At 42.6% G+C, this 17,835-nt stretch overlaps 1 protein-coding gene across 2 annotated transcripts in view; it reads left to right on the top strand.

Annotated features, from left to right (window-relative positions):
- The first annotated feature begins 7,498 nt into the window (after positions 1 to 7,498).
- Positions 7,499 to 17,835, top strand: part of SLC16A9 (solute carrier family 16 member 9) — a 53,758-nt gene continuing 43,421 nt past the window's right edge. For both annotated transcript variants that reach the window (XM_042908162.1, XM_042908161.1), the window contains exon 1: positions 7,499 to 7,546. The gene's annotated coding sequence lies outside the window, so the exon portion shown is untranslated. The remainder of the gene's footprint in view (positions 7,547 to 17,835) is intronic.

Below are 17,835 nucleotides of genomic sequence, written 5' to 3'. Positions count from 1 at the left end.
TAACTAGTGAAGTGTTTTTTTTTTTTTTTTTTTTAACTAAGTAAGTAATTTTAAAACATCATTTTAAATACAGCTTGGTTAAATAGTGTGTACTTAAGAGCACAGACTCCAGAATCAGGCTGGATTTGAATTCCATATCTTTGTTTTTTTCATCTGTAAAACGGTATCTACTCCTTAAGTGCTTAGCACAGTGCCTAGAGGTTCTGGTCATCTCCGTTTGCCACTCTCTCCAACCCAATTCAATTTCTGCCCATCTTTGTCCTGCTCTGTGCCTGGGAGGCTGACCACTTGTGGGCAACACCTCTTGGGCTCCCTCAGTGCCTGGATTCTGCTTGGCCTTGGCCAATGGTAAGCACCATCAAAAGACTGGAGAGCAGAAAGAGAGGCAGGGGACTTCTCTCCACACTCATTTTGGCACTTTGTGTCTGGCAATTAAACTGTATCTCTTCCCAATCCCATCTCCACTCAGGGGGTCCCTCCTTTGCACGTTCTGCTGTCCTAGGTGCTGGTAATACTACGTCTTCCCTTATTAAAGCCCAGAGGTAGTAATCACTTCCCACTGTCTAGTCTCTGGTTGCTTCTTGTTTATTCCTTTAATCCTACCCACATTGCTATAATTATTTTTTCCCTTAAGACTATCTTGGTTGGGCCTATTCTGTTTCCTGCCTGGACCTTGACTAATACACTATATATATAAATTGCTTAAAAATGCGAGCTATTGGGGTGCCTGAGTGGCTCAGTCAGTTAAGTATCTGACTCTTGACTTCGGCTCAGGTCATGATCTCACGGTTCATGAGTTTGAGCCCTGTATTGGGCTCTGTGCTGACAGTGCAGACCCTGTTTGGGATTCTCTCTCTGCCCCTTCCCTACTTGTGCACTCTCTCTCAAAATAAATAAATAAACTTAAAACAATCCAAAGAAATGTGAGCCATTATTATAGTAAATTATAAATATTAAATGTTTAATTAGTATTATTTTTTAACTTTTTAATGTTTATTTATTTTTGAGAGAGAGAGAGAGAGATGGGGGGCAGGGGCAGAAAGAGAGGGAGACACAGAATCTGAAGCAGGCTCCTGGCTCTGTTAACTGTTTAATTATTAAATTAAAAAATTAATATTAAATTTTATTAATGGAAATATTTAAATTAAATAAAATAGATAATTATTGCTACTGAATATTGTTATGATATGAAAACACTTATGGCTATTGAGTCAAAGCAGGGTTCACATACATCTTTAAAGGAAAGCAGAGGACCTCCAACACATTTCAATTCTATAGCTGGTTGTTTTGCTTGTGGTTTGGAATTACTGTTGAGTACTTGGATGGAAAATTAAAGAAGCTGTACAGTGTGCAGGGGGGAGGGAGAGAGCTGAGCACCTTTTTATGTGAGCACAGCCTGGGGTTGGTCGATGGGGGAAAATATACTAGCACTGTTGGGCTTATTCTGTCTGCAGTGGCCCCAGTCCATGTCCAAACTGGATTTTTTTCTTTATAACTTCTAGTTTCATGGGTTAGGTATCATCTTCAAAATTGTGCTCAATAAGCCAAGGTTGCAGCATGCTGATTAGTTCTAAGGTGACCATGTTTTTTTAAAAAAAAGAAAGAAAAACAAAAATGTTTACTCGCTGAAACCATGGGACAAACTATTTGGACTGTCCACAGATTTTGGACTGTATAGATCCTGTGCACAATGTAGAAGTCAGGCTTTTTTCACTTACATCATGTAACAGAGAAGAGAAGAAGGCTAAAACTTAACATTTGGAATTGAAATATTGTTTGGGGTTGTCTGAAATGTTGTTATATACTGCACATAAGTCAGACACTCAGGCAGAGGCACATTAAAAAAATTGGCACTGTCTCACAAAAAATATTCAATTCAATGGTCTTATGTTTATTTTAAAATAATAATCAATTCCACCTGTATTAAAAAAAAAAGAAATTGAATTCACTGGTACCTTTGAACTTGATAGCCTGCCTTTGGGATTAAACCCTTCTCTGGTGATCTATTATCCAATTTGATTACATCCTAGATGATATGAGCTGAATTTGCAACATAAACAATTCCATGAGTGGATTAAAATGTAAGAAATGGTCTGAAACTGTCCTGGACATAGGAGGGGATTTTCTCTTCCCTCCTTCAATACACTATAGGCAGACGTATGGCCTAGTCTCATAAGCATGGCCCCTGCACTCATGCTGCCTGTTTACTTCCATCTTTGCTGCTTTGTTGCCCTCCGACTTTGGGCAGCTCACTGAACCTCATGGGGCCTTAGTTTACCATCTATAAAATGGAAACTCTAATTTGAAAAGGTAGATATATACGCACCCCTGTGTTCATCACAGCATTATTTACAACGTATAGAAGTAAACTAAATGTCTATCGATAGATGAATGGGTAAAGATGTGGCATATATACATAATGGAATATTACCGAGCCATAAAAAAGAATGAGATCTTGTCATTTGTGACAACATGGATGAACCTAGAGGGTATTATGCTAACGGAAATAGGTCAGACGGAAAAATACAAATACTAAATGATTTCATTTATATGTGGAATCTAAAAAAACAACAGAAAAGCCAAAATAGCAACAGACTCATAGATTCAGAGAACAAACCAGTGGTTGGCAGAGGGGAAGAGGGTGTGAGATAGATGACATAGGTGAAGGGGATTAAGAGGTACAATCTTCCAGTTATAAAATAAATAAGACACGAGGGATGTTGTATACAGCACAGTTATTACAATATTGTAACAACTTTGTATAGTGACAGAGGGTAACTAGACTTATTGTGTGGCAATTACATAATGTACATAAATATTGAATCACTATGTTGTACACCTGAAACTAATACAATATTATACGTCAATTGTCTCCAGTTAAAAAAATAGAATAAAATAAAGCTTGGCAGAGTAAGGCAATTGAAGAGTATTAATGGTCTGATGCAGCAAGTCACTTACTTTTCACAAAAAAATGTTTGAGCATGCATTCATGCATTCATTGCTCCTTTGGTGACTTATTCATTCAACAAAAGTTCATTAAACAAACTTCTACTCTATTGTTGCCACTGTACTCTAGGGAGTAGTGATGAACAGGATAGGCCAACCAAGTACCTGCTACCAAGATTTTATAGTTTCTCTGTGCAAACAAATAATGAGTACATTATAGACGTTGGGAGTCCTACATGTGGATATATGCTGGGTGCTTTGGAAATTGGTACATATAAAAATGCAAGTTATTTTTGGTTATGGCCTTGGAACTGTGCAATGCTAGCCAGAAGGATACAAGGTGGAAAGTATATATATATATGTGTACACACACACACACACACACACCACAGAAGGACACACACATTCCATGTAGTTTTATGTTTCTTATTTCCACTTTCTTAAGAATATAAAATGTTAGTGCAGAGCATGGTTCTCTGTACCCTGGATGTCTGGATTTGAACTCTAGCCTACCTGTTGTGAACTGTGTGACTGGGGGCAAGTTATTTAATTTCTCTCTAGTTCATTTTCATCAGCAGCCAATGTGGATGATAATCATAGCACCTGCTTCTTGGGTTTATTATGGGTCATAGTGAGCTTAGTGAGCTGGTAGTGTTAGCTCTTACCAGCCTTGAATCCTTTTTCTAAGGTAGAGTGGGAAGGGCACAGACTTAGCAATCAGTCAGACCAGAGCCTGAGCCCTACTCCATCTCTTACCCACTAAGCAAGTAACCGAATTCCAGTTTTCTGATCTGTGAAATGAAGATAACAATACCAAACGCCAGGAGATAGCATAGTTCTTGGCAATTACCAGACACTCAGAGAACAGCATTTATCCCTCTTAACCCTAAGAGGGTTAAATAATCTCCTAAGATTAAAAACATCTCAGCCCAATAACATGACAAAAGTAAAGGGAAGAAAAAGATGAAACAACATTCTGGAGAATTACAAGCAAAAATATGATATAGTATGTCTTTAAGTTCATGTCTAACATTTGAAAATTTGTCTCTTTAAACATATCTCTGTAAGTATAAGAGAGAACGATTTATCCACTTCTAGTATTTTTTGGTCTTTTATCTGTTAGAGTATAAATGAATGAAATGGAATTAATGGCTTTAGATTTGAGCCAACTGCTATAAAAACTCTAATGTCTATTTTCTTTATTTTTATTTTAAAATGTAGTGTCCACGTAGCTATGCTGTCACTCATAAAGAGGGGAAGAACAGCATGTGGAAAGGAAAGAAATCTGTCCTGGTGTAGTAAGGGAGGAAAGTCTGCTCAGCTGGGCAGGCACTGGAGTGGTGACTCAGGTGCTGTGGAAATGTCTTACCCTCCCCTGACCAACTGATGCCTTCACCTGCCCTCCTCATTTCTGGCCTCCTGGCTAGGATGAGGTCCTCAGAGCAATTTTAGGTTAACTTCTCTGTCTTTTCTCTAAAGGATTGAGTCAGCAAATGGCCTAAGAAGGGGTGGACCTTAAGCTATTTCACAAATCACAAAGTTCTTAATAAATGCTCCATAACAATAATAATAATACAAGGCAAGGAATGAAGTTCTTCGGCCAAGGCATCACTTCTGTATCAATTTTCCTTTAAATGCACATTCAGTTTTCTTTCTTCCCAAGGGAGTCTCATTAAATCCAGCTTAATTTTTAAAAAAAAAAAAATTTAACAGTTGTTTGTTTATTTAGAGAGACAGAGAGAGACAGAGCACAAGCGGGGAAAGAGCAGAGAGTGAGGGAGACACAGAATCCTAAGCAGGCTCCAGGCTCTGACCCCCTATGTGGGGTTTGTACCCATGGACACAAGATCATGACCTGAGCTGAAGTCAGATGTTCAACTGACCGAGCCACCCAGGCACCCCTAAATCCAGCTTATTTAATGACTTTTTTCTTTCTCTCTTGAAAGTACATATACTTTTGGGCCCAAGAGAGACCCAAAGGGCACGGGTTACACAGAGCTATAAGGCCAGCAATATTAAACTATCTGATCCTCACTTTGCTAGCAAATCTTGCTTCTTCCTGTCATTGGGGATGAAAACTCTGGATGGTAGCAAGGTGGTTTTAATACTGTCTCTGTCAACCTGCTCTCTACCCCATTCTGTGCTGTGGGCTGGGTGGTGTGGGAGCCAGGTGATCAGAACATCCCTAGCTTCTCTAGGTCAAATTCCATTCATAGGTAAAGTGTCAGAGCTGGATTAGATTTCTGAGTTCTCTCACATGTCTAATTTCTCTGCTGAGGTGTGACTGATAAATGAAACTTCACAAGGGGGTAGGGGCAATTCTCACATTCTAGCAAGGAAGCAATTCCCTAAGCCAGGTGGCCACTGCTCCCAGAGTCACCTTACACACTCCTTAAGTTCTCCAGGCTGCCTTCTGCCCACTTCATTCATTACACTATGAGTCTGGACCCCTAGCCATTTGAGTTTTTGACCCCTGGGCTCTAGTCCTACACTAAAATTGGGACCATACCCTAGTGTTTAAGAATGAACTCATTTTGTTCTTAACTGATAGGTGTGAACTGGCCTGAGCAGACACGGGAGTGTTGGTCATATACCATCTGTAAAGGAAATCTGGGGAAACTTGGTGGAGACGAGAACAGGAACAAGGCACCTTCAGAAACCAGTTCGTGAACACAAGTAGTTTTCAAGCAGGGATTCCTTGTCCTCAAAATATAATTTTACATGCATGGATTGGTTTGACCAAACTAACTGACAAGATGACACTTGCTTTGGTGGTTAGAGAGTATTTGAATCAAAGAAAAAACTTTCTAAAATATCTCTTATCAAACACAAGTTATCAGTGTACAGGTCAATGAATCATTATAAAGCGAATACACTCGAGTAACCACAAACTAGCTCAAAAATAGAACATAATGAGAACCTCCTTTTTTATCTTCTGTGCTTCTCAGAAGTAAATTTTTGATGGCGTGGACAGCATCACCCCTCCATTTTTCCTTCCAGAAACCTTTCCTGGGAACACCTCCCTCTCATTCTTACTGTACCTTCATCCCCACCAACCCCCCACCCCGAAATCTTTCTTCCTCTTAACACAAAACAAAATATGTAATATCAACTAGCTCTGGCCATTCCCTTTCCCATAACCTGAAAGTCAGTAAATTGGGTAGAAGGGGATGAACCACAGTTTTCATATCTGTAAGAAAACTTGACATGCGTGATCAGGCTCCTTAAGATTTTTGGAACTCTCATTTCACATCGACTCTACCATGCAGGCAAGATGAGAAAACAGAGGTTCAGGAAGGTTAGCTTAATTTGGACTTCAGAAAGCAACTGTATGCACGGTGTAGAGTCTTTGTCTAGGTCAGCACCAGAGGCCTCGGTTTATAAACGGAATTCTCATTCCAGTGTTGGATGGCCTTATGCCTGTTTGAAAAGTTAGTACCAGCTACGGTGCCCCTTCCCAGAAACATGTACAGACATGGGAACACCAAAAGTGCATATCACTTTAAGCGTCCCCTCACCCAGTGAGCCTCTGGTACCTACAAACTGTCCCCAGTCTGCCGCGGTGACCCTCTGTGGGGTTACAGCACACGTCCAGTTCAGCTCCCATGCCCGACAGTGTGAACTTGTGTTTAGATGCGCCCTCCCTCTCGGCCCGCTGTGTTGCACTGCGGAGCGCCCTCCTTTCCCATGGAGCTGTCACAAAGGACAGCACTTGGCATCCTCACTCCTGTAGCCCAGGAGCACCGGCTACACAAAGTTCTGGTGCCTGTTTCTCTGGGATCATTGCCAGCTGGGTATACAGCTCCGGCCAGGAGGGCGCCCGGCGGCCCCAGGAGCCTGGGAGACCGGGGGCGACTCGCACTCATCTCTACACCCCGGCTCCCAACCAAGTGCGCTGGGTCTTTGGCGAGCTGGTGCGGGCACGCGGTGGGCGGCAGGGGCGCGGCGGCGCCGGGGGACGCGCGCGTGTGCGCACCAACAGGGCGCCTGGCCGGCGGTGCCCAGCTCTCCTGAGGCCTCGGTGGCCCCGGGCCGGGCGGGGACCGCGGCCCCGGCAGTGCCCTCCCTCCGCCACGCCGGCCGGAGCCCGGCCCGAGCCTCGAGAGCGGGAGCAGCGCCCCTACCGCTCGCTTTTCCGCCTCCATCTCCTCCGCCTCCTCCTCCTTCCCCCCAGCCACCCGCGCAGTCACAACCGGTTCAGACTGGCCAGGGTGCCCCGCAAAGGAGTTAGAGAGAGGGGCCAGACCGCGGGGAAGAACTTCCCGGGAAGGAGGAGGAGGGAGAGAAGGTGGAGCCCAGAGGAGGGGGCCGGATCCCCCTCTCCCTGCACGCGGCCGCCGCCGCCGCCGCCGCCGCCGCCGCGGGGCTCGGCGGGGGCAGAGGGCGGCGGCTCCCGGGGTCGCGCGTAGCGGGACCGATTGCCCAATACTCCGGCAGGGGCCGGGGCCAGGTCCGGGCCCCGGATAAATACAGCCCGGCGGGCCCCGAGGAGCAGGGGAGAGCTGCGGCCGCGGTCCTCCCCGCACCACCCGCCCGGCTTTGCCCGGGGCACTGCGCCCGGTGCTGCGCCCCGGAGCCCCCAGCCGAGGCCGCTACCCAGGTAAAGGGCTGGAGCTCGCGGGAGGGCGCCGACGCTGGGCGGCCACCCGCGCTGCCTCGCCTCCCGGAGGCGAGAAGTGACTCCTTGGGCTCGGAGCAGCGGGAGACGGCGGCGGCGACGACGCTGTCACTGGCGGCCAGCACTTTGGAACGGGTTTCTGGTTTGGGCTGTGTACCGGGAGCCGAGAGCGTCCTCGGTGCTCCCATCCCTGGACACCCCCCTCCCCTTTTGATGGGGTGCCTCTCCGCGGTGGGCAAGTTTCCCCAGGAATCCGAGGGAGGCATTTTGCACGGAGCGCAAAGAGAGACAGAGATACAGAGAGAGAAAGGAGATCCTAGAGGGAGGACGGTACCACGGGCTGGGCTCGGGGCAGTGGTCTGTCCTGGAACTCCCAAGACAGCTTCTGGGGCTGCTGGTGGCAGAGCGGGGCTGTGGGGAGTGCGACCAGGTGGGCCCCTGTTCCTCAGAGGGCGGCGAGGCCTCCAGGTGCCCGGGTGGGGAGCCGGTGCGCGCAGCTGCCCTGGGAGAGTCGCGGCTGGGGCGCCCCGCTGCTGCAGGGCTGGGAGGAAGGCGGCGCGCGGAGCTAGAGGCCTCTGAGCCGCGGCGCCAGGTTCAGCACCACCGGGTCAGTCCGGGCGACCGCTTCTGGAGGCACGGGCACCTGGGCCGCCTGGACGCCGAGCAGGACCTCGGGAGAACTTGGTGCTTAACGCTGCAGCTGTGGCTCGTCCCAGGTAGCCGACTCTGGCTTCAGCAGCACCCAGAGGCTTTGGAAAGAGCTGACAACTATTTAAAAGCTCGGCCATCAAAAAAACAAAGCAATGCTTCTCGGGGTCCCATGTCTAATTCAGCACAGGTCAATCCATCCTGCAGGTTTAGGCAGGCTTTACACTAAATATGTTACTTACACAGTAAGTTATTTGATATAACAGTTTTTTGGGCCAATTTCCTGGCTTACAATTTGGGTGTATTTTTTAACATCTTGGATTATCTGGATAGTAGTGTATTTTTTTCTTTTTTCTGTTATCAGATAGATTATCCGGATAGTAGTTTATTTTGTTTAAATCTTGGATTATCTGGATAGTAGTTCAGACTATAGATGGATTTTTACTCCCGGAGTAGGATATTTAGTTGTTCCATCACATTGTGTTCAGGTGGTAGTCCTAACAGTTTCTTTGATTCTGGTTGGCTTTAGCTCTGGGAAATTGTTCTGGCTAGAGAAGATTCTGAGGTGAGAGTACCCATATTCATTGACCGATCACACCTTCTTTTAATTAACATGTGAATGCAGATAACAGGGTTAGTATCCATACCATCGCTAAAAAAAGTTTTTTGTTTCAAGACCCTAGAAAATGGAAATTACATAATAAAATAGTTTAACCTGCCATTTTGCAACAACTCATAATTTTAGCACCACTGACTGAGAACATCCTTCTCTGTTGCTTCCCGTTTGTGTTTAAGGGGAACCAGGACCTTTCCTATGTATAGGATGAATACAGGGAAGGACAGGTGACATGGGGAAGTGCATCAGGACACTAGAAAACCTCTTCCAGCTCCTGGCTGTGACTCTAAAGAGATGGAGGTGATGGTGTGTGTTGGGTGGTGGCTGAATCTGTGTCAGAGCAGACTGATACAGTGCTTTTGGGTTGGATCTGGTCATGAAACTGGAGCTAGAGGATGATGACAGTTAGAAACATGTGGTCTGATTTTCTTGTTTTTTTTTTTTTTTTAATGTTTGTTTATTTTGAGAGAGAGAGGAAGAGAGAGCATGGGAGTGGCAGAGAGAGAGAGAGAGAGAGAGAATCATAAGCAGGTGTGGTGATGTCAGGGCAGAGCCCCAGGAGGAGCCTGATCTCCTGAATCATGACCTGAGCCCAGATCCAGAGTTGGAGGCTTAACAGACTGAACCTTCCCCGGGTGCTCCCAGATTTTCAAGTTTTATTTCCTCACTCCAATATTTTGACCCCTAATTTTTGTGGTCTTTTTCTCAAGTGAGATATCTCTTCAATTTAATTTATAGAAAGAAATTGAGTATTAAAAACCGTGGGAAGTGCAAAAAGCCACAATGACTTGCTTGTATAACTATAGTTTTTCAAGAAAGTTTGCCTAGTGACTTCACTTTTAATTAAAGATTGAAAGAATGCATATATTTTGAGCTAGTTGGCTTTTTCTTTGGGGGGTTCTTTGCAGATACCGAAGTATTCCTTGTAGATAATGAGATTGAACTAGAATTTACAAGTGAGTTCAAGCAAAGAACACATGGTCCCCACCTTTAAAGAGTTTAGTCTAGTTAGGGGCACCTGAGTAGCTCAGTTGGTTAAGCATCTGACTTTGGCTCAGGTCATGATCTTCCAGTCCATGAGTTTGGGCCCCGCGTCAGGCTCTTGTGGACAGCTCAGTGTAACAGAGCCTGTTACAGATTCTGTATCTCCCTCTGTCTCCCTGCCCCTCCCCTGCTCATGCTCTGTCTCTCTCTGTCTCTGAAAAATGAATAAACCTTAAAAATTTTTTTAAAGAGTTTAGTCTGGTGGGAAAGATAGGTATGTTTACAAATATCTACAGTACAAGATAGTATATATAGATGGAGTCATATGGCAGTAACACCAATAGCGTGCTATTGAATGGCAGAGAAAAGGAGAGGTTCATTCAAGGTTAAGAACTAAAAAAAGTTATGTGGCAGGTGGAGCATTTGACCTGGGATCTGAAGAAGGAAGAGATTTCCTCCGTGGAAAGGATCCTCACTGGAAGAAGCAAACAGCACAGAGTCCTGGAAGTCTGATGTGTCCAAAGGAAGCAAAATAGTTTGGAGTGGCTAGAGCCTGGAATTTAAGATAGATAAGGCTGGGAGGTAGGATGGGGCTAGATTGTGGAGAATATAACAAGCCACGTGAAGAAATTAAAAATGTGCTTGAACGTTATTATTGTATTTATACTACCAATGTTACAGCATCTTTAACTGTAGTTTATACCTTAAAGTTCAATTTTGTTTATACACTAAAATAAGAAAAATAATATTTTTTTTGAGAGAGAAAGAGAGACAGAGTGTGAGTGGGGGAGGGGCAGGGAGAGAGGGAGACACAGAAACCAAAGCAGGCTCCAGGCTCTGAACTGTCAGCACAGAGCCTGACACGGGGCTCAAACTCACGGACAGTGAGATTATGACCTGAGCCGAAGTCAGATGCTTAACCAACTGAGCCACCCAGATGCCCCTGTTTATATCCTAGAATAAATAAATGGATAAAATCTCAATGGTATTTGCTTCCTGTAAACATTACTGTAAAAGAGTAATGTATTTCAAATAGCCTTTAATGCTTTAAGTCCAACAGTTTTTTTCCCCCCAAGTCTGCAGTGTTATGGACTTAAGGTATACTAGTCTTATGGTATACCAACTCTTAGTTTGATGAAAACTTTGTATAGGAAAACACCTCCACATTCCTGGGCAATATGCAGAGTAGAGCCACTGTCTTCTGTTTCAATTGCCAATAATAATAATGACTATTATTATTGTTTATTAAATGTGATATATCATATAAGCCACATGCCTTATTTCATCTAGGGAGGCATCATTTTGATCTTAGGCTGATGATTTTAATGAGGTCACTCAGCTGAGTAAATGATGGAACCAGGATGTGAAGCCAAGAAGTGTCTCTCAAAAGCTTATTCTTTGAACTATTGTGCTATCATGTAACAAGGGCATAATACATGACAACTTATTAAAAGAACTTAGAGGGGCTGGGTGCCTGGGTGGCTCAGTTTGTTGAGTGTCCAACCTTGGCTCAGGTCATGATCTCATGGCTCCTGAGTTCCAGCCCTGCATCAGGCTCTGTGCTGAAGCTTGCAGCCTGGAGCCTGCTTAGGATTCTGTGTCTCCCTCTGTCTCTGCCCCTGCCCTGCTTGTGCTCTCTCTCTCTCTCAAAAATAAATAAACATTAAAAAAAATTAAAAGAAGTTATAGGGGCACCTGGCTCAGTTGGTTAAGCATCTGACTTCGACTCAGGTCATGATCTTACAGTTTGTGAGTTTGAGCCTTACATTGGGCTTGGGATTCTCTCTCTCTCCGTCTCTCTCTGCCCCTCTCCCACTCCTGCTTTCTCTCTCTCTCAAAATAAATAAACTTTAAAAAAGTAAAAGAAGTTAGAAATTGAGCCTGCTAACTGTAGAAGTGTTTCTCTGTTTTTAAATTTTCACCTTCATTCCCATTATTTTGATTTTGTTTGTTTCTTTATTTAGAGAGGGTGCAAGCAGGGGAGGGGCAGAGAGAGAGGGAGAGAGAGAATCCTAAGCAGGCTCCATGCCCAGCTAGGAGGCTGACCTGGGGCTAGATCTTAAGACCATGAGATCATGACCTGAGCTGAAATCAAGAGTCTGATGTTTAACTCAGTGAGCCACCCAGGTGCCCCAGTTTTATTTTATTTTTTTTATTGAGTTAATATTGACATATAGCTTTGTATTACCTTTACATGTACAATGTAATGATTTGATATATGTATATATTGTGCAGTGATTACCACAATAAGTTTAGTTAATATCCATCACTACACAGGTTTTTGTTTGTTTGTTTGTTTTTTGGTATTGAGAACTTTTAAGGTCTACTTTCTCAGCAACTTTCAAATATAAGATATAATATGTTAACTATAGTCCTCATATTGTACATTACCCATCATTCTGATTAATTTCACACTACAAATCAACAATGAGACGTGTAAATGTTTTAACACATCTTTAAACTATTATATGATCTTGTGCTTTTAGTATCCACTCAAAAGAAACTCTTCAGCTTTTTGAGAAGAGATGGGATATGGATGAGAAAAACTCTAGTGAGAGTGACAGCATCAAATACAAAGGCTAGATCTTCCAGATTCTCTGGAAGGGTGTCAATTTCAAATATTCTTGTCATTATTCCCAGTAACCCCCACCCCCAAATGCACTAGATCTTTTTGTATTCCAGCATCCTGGAAATGTTGCCTTGTGTCTTTTTATTCTGAAAGTAATATAGCAATATACTAGCTTGGACACAATATACTCGTGTGTGTTCAGACAACAAACTAGACTCCACATAATCATGTACAAATTATGCAAAACATATACTAAGCAAAAGAACACACCAGTGTAGATGGCATCATCATAGATTTCTTTCAGAACACTACTACTTGGGCCAGGCTGTGAGTGATATGGTTTGTGTGGAAGAGAGAATAGCTGAAGCAAGAGCCCAGCAGCATAGGGAACGTGGCAAGAGTATGGGATGGATGCAGGGAAATGATTATACCAACTTGTATTGAAGTGTCTGGCCCTCATTTTGCCTATATTTAATCGTTAAACCTAGATGTTTTCATCTTTTTTCAGGCTCTGAGTGGTTTACAAATTCTGCTATTTTTCTCTTCTGAGCCTGAGAACAGGACTAGAAATAAATGACCTTTCACTGGATTGGTCAGTGAGAGACCTTGGTACTGGTCTTTCCTCTAGAGTGACATCTCTAAACCTCAGTGTCTTCATATAGACGAAGCAACTGAGTCATTGATGAGATCAGTGGTGCAAGTTCACAGGGTTCACCCGGGGGAGACAGGCATCATAAATAAGTAATAAGGGGTGGTGGGAAGGGAGAGCACAGGTGAAACTCTAAATGCAGGTCAACCTTGGTCCTGTGTCAGGGAGATTTTAGGGAGTGGAAGGAACTGGAGAGAACATGTCCATTCGATGAGGGTGAATGTTACTCAGTTCCAGCCAATTGTTGTGTAAGAACAAGAGCCCAGTGTCACCAGATTCTGATTTTTTTAAAAGAATCAAAAAATTCAGATTTTTATGTGAAATCTTTCAGTGTTAAATCAGTGGCAATTCATTCAAAATTGCCAAAAGTAAAATAAAATAAAATAAAATAAAATAAAATAAAATAAAATAAAATAAAATAAAATAAAAATTGTGCAGGCCAAACAGAATACTACTGATCTAAAGATCAGATCTGGCCTGAGAGCTGTCAATTTGCTGAATGATTTCCAAGCCTCCTTCTGGCTTCAGGCTTCTATGATCCTACACTGGATCCATTTTATATCTAACCTATTTCTTCTACTTTGCTAAACCATAGCCTGGTACTCACCATATCTAAGTTATGCTTTGGGGATAACTTAGCTTTGGAGGAGTTCTTTGGCAAGTGCTGAACTATGATAGATCTGTAAGGCCTTAATTGGTCAAAGGATGTCCTTTTTTGATGGCCATGCTGGTTTCATAATTCATAGGCTGTAGCAATTAAGTACTTGTGTTAATTATCCCTTTCAGGGACAATTAATGTGATTCAATTCCAGAGCCCAGAATTATTTCTCTAAACACTTTCCTTTCTGCTCTTCCTTCTCACCCCAGTAGGAGATAATAACCAGTTGGGAAATCGATCCTGGTTCCCAATTGGACAAGGTATATTTGTAGCCTGACTTATGGTGCTCAAAGAAATCTTCATCGTCTTTACCCTGCCAAGATTTCACCATGGAGTCTCTCTCTCTTTTTAAACTTGGAAGTGTCTGGGAAAAACATTCTTGAACTGCAAACTGAATTAAGGGTTTGGCTTTTGAGTTGTGTTAATACAGGACTTTAGGTTTCTTTTTAAGAAAGCATACTTATATGGGCCCCAAAGTAACAGATTTGCATATGATCCCAACCCCAGATTATTTTTAATAACACTGGTTCTTTCGCAGTGAAATTCTTTAGTATAATTTTTTTAAAAGCTCCATTTATTGAATTTGACTTGCTAAGGTGTGTTCCTCACTTTACGTCAATGAGCTGTTTTACAAACAGGTGAGTCTGACTCTAACTGAAAAGTTCAGAGCAGATGTTGACAATGAGAAGGAAGTGTCTGAATAAATAAAACAAGAATGTCATGTTTAGAGAAACCACATATCTTCTTGAGACTGAGCTGATTTCAAGAGAATGAACAGAAGGCTCTGGATGACAATTCTCAGCCACAGTTTGTCCTTGTTCTGGCTCCAGTAGTGAGTCAACCTCCTGCCTCCCCCCACCTCCCCGCACTTCAGAGAGTGTGTGAAGCATCTCTGGATGTTTAACATTTAGAACCAAATCTGAGAGAGCCAGGTTACTGTCTGACCATTAAAGACATACCATTTGATGTTATACTGGTAAAAAATTTGAATAAAAAAACTCTACTTCTGTATTTTTACCCATGTATTTGGCTAGTCCTTCCGATTCAATGATGAAAACAGGCTCCAAGCTCCGCGAATGTAGGGACCGCATTGTCTTCTAAGTGCATTCCATTCATTTTCTTCTAAAAAAATGCACGATGCCTTCTAAATGCACTTAATTCATTTGGTTGAATGAGAGATGTTTGATTAATCATTTTAATATACAGGAGAGTTAGGTAAGTAGCTTTTCCAATATTCATTAATTTCATAAAGATTTATTGAGCTCTTATTATGCACCAAACACAATTCTTAGTGTTAGGGATGTGAGATGGGCTTGGAGGTTAGACACCTTAACAAGGAATAGCAATATATTGTGATGAATGTTATAATAGCAAGATTGCCCAAACTGATGTAAGATCTTAGAGGAGGAATGACTGACCATTGGAGAGTCAAGATGGCATCAAGTAAGAGGAGACATTTTAGGCTAAGTCTTAAAGGAAAAGCAGGAGTTTGTCGGTAGGCAAGTTGGAGACAGGCATTACAACCTCTCCCTAGGCTCACGTGTTGACTTGCAGCAGTGGCTTGGGGACCACAGGTTTGTTGGGACATCCTACAGAGGTGTAGTTGTGGGCTGGATTGTTGCAGATCTTTAGAGAAAAAAACAGAATTCAATAACTTGCTGGGTATTTAAAGATCTAAATATTGAATATATAGACAAAACATGGTTGTGTAAAACCAATTTTTCATTTTCATTTATAATTTTTGAATAACATTATTGATGGGGAACTATAAGCTCCATGAGGCAGGAAAAATTATCTTTGGTTTTCTTATACGCTTATAATAATGAATTAAACTTCCCCTCTGCTAGTGGATACACTGTGGGTGGTGAGGAACCACTGAGAGATTTGAAAAGTGGAGGTGGAATTGGAGAAGATGAGAAGCATGGTTTGGCAGCAGCCTGCCAGATGAATGGCAGCAGGAAGAGAGCATAAGCAGAGGGGTCCATGAGTAGGTGGCTGTGATAGTGCAAAGATTTGCAAAGAAGAGGTAGAGGAAGAGTCAGACTGCAGAGCTCATTGTCAGGACCCTGGTCCTGGCTGACATGGGTGTTGGGAAGAAGGAACAGGGAGGGGATGGAGAGAGGGGCTTTCTGCTTGGGCAATTGCAGGTCTGGTTGTGTTTGTTCTCCAGATGAAATTTAGGAGGAGGAATTATGGATGTGTTAATTGTGAGGGTCTTGAGCACAGCCAGGTGGGATCTTGACATAAAAATTAGTAAGAAATTGGTTGGACATATGGGTCTGGAGTTCTGAGGGGAGGTCAGGCCTGCGGATGGAGACTTGGGACTCATTCCTTTGCATGCATGCAATCACTTGGTGAGGCTAGAGACAGCTGGTGGGGTCCTGTGGGAGTGGGCTCAGGAATGTCACGGGGGGCCATTGGTTTGCAGAGAAGAGAGAGGTGAACAGTGTCAAGATGGCGGTTGAATGCAGGCCTGAACTGACTCAGTGATAAGGCAGTGGGGGCTCCACAATAAGAACATTTCTCTTGTTGGATGCATGGAAACCAGAGAACAGTTGAGGAATCATCAGGATGTGAGAAAACAGAGGCAGGGAGAGTGTTCTTGCAAGTTTTTCTAAGACCTTTGAAAGATGCAACAACAGTAACAGCAGCTGCAAGCATTTACTCTAGGCTGAGCACCATGCCCAGTGTTTCATAGAGATGATTTCCTATATTCCTCCTAAAAATCCTAAGAGGAAGGAGTTCTTACTATTTCCATTCTATAGATGAAGAAACTGAGAAGGTTGTTAACTCACTGAAAGGCACACGGCTGATGGCAGAGTTCGATCATGAACCCAGGAGAAATGACTCCAGGGTTCATGTTGTAGACCAGGGACTTGCAGTGTTTTAGAATATGACGTGCAGTAATATGTGTTTGTGAACCTGGCCGTGCACACACACACAGGCACACATACAAACACTGAAGCACAGATTCACACAATGGTATTGAAGCCTTATGACCATGCAGGAAGTATTCTTATATTTTTGGTGCTTATCTAATTTATTCTATTCTAAATTCCAATTTTAAAAAATGTTACTCATAATCCACAGTTGATTTCATGACCCATGATACATTGGAGTTTGAACAACACTGCTCTAGCCCACTGCTTTGCATTGCTTCCCAAACTAGAGCTTAATACTCTTTTCTATTACATTCAACAAAACATTTTTTGAGTGCCCACTATATGCATAGATGTGGAAAGAACATAAAGAATATAAAATGTGCCTTGATCCCAGGAATTTTCTGTTAGTGAAGAGGATGGGAAGAAAGCAAGTAAATGCCTAATTATAATGCATACTAGAATGAAATAAGAAAAGAGAGGTATAAGCAATATATCATGGGTGCATAGAGTGATTAATGCTGGCTCTAAATGTATACTGATTTGACTAGTAGTGTTTAGTGTTTTTGTGCTTTGACAACATTAAAAAACTTTTATGAAATTAATAGAAATGTATTTGGCAAAGACTTTTAAGAATAAAGGCCCCAAACTATAGAGAGAGTGCAAATGTCCATCAACTAATGAATGGATATATATATATATACAATGTGGTGTGTGTTTATGTGTGTTGTGTCACACAGACACACACAATGGAGTATTACTCAGCCATAAAAAAGAATGAAATCTTGACATTTGCAACTGTGTGGATGAAGCTAGAATGTATTATGCTAAGTGAAATAAGTCAATCGAGGAAGGACAAACACCATATAATTTCACTCATATATGGCATTTAAGAAACAAAGAGATGAACGTATGGGAAGAGGGGAAGAGGAGAGAGGGAAACACACCACAAGACACTCTTAATGATAGAGAACAAACCAAAGGTTGATGGAGGGAGGTGGGTGGAAGATGGGCTAGATGGGTGATGGATATTAAGGAGGGCACTTGTGATGAGCATTGGGTGTTGTATTTAAGTGATGAATCACTGAATTTTACTGCTGAAACCAATATTTCACTGAATGTTAATTAACTAAAATTTAAATAAATTAAAAAAAGAATAAAGGTCAAAGGAGATTTAAGACCATGATATTCTGTGTATTTTTCTCAAAGGTCCTGAGGTGGTCAAAATATTATTACTTAGATATCAGTTTGTTTAGTATAAGCCCTTG

Source organism: Panthera leo, chromosome D2 (assembly GCF_018350215.1).
Source record: "Panthera leo isolate Ple1 chromosome D2, P.leo_Ple1_pat1.1, whole genome shotgun sequence".
Lineage (NCBI taxonomy): Eukaryota > Metazoa > Chordata > Mammalia > Carnivora > Felidae > Panthera > Panthera leo.
Note: the sequence above shows the minus strand (reverse complement) of the source record. Positions and strands in the feature narration are given on the sequence as shown.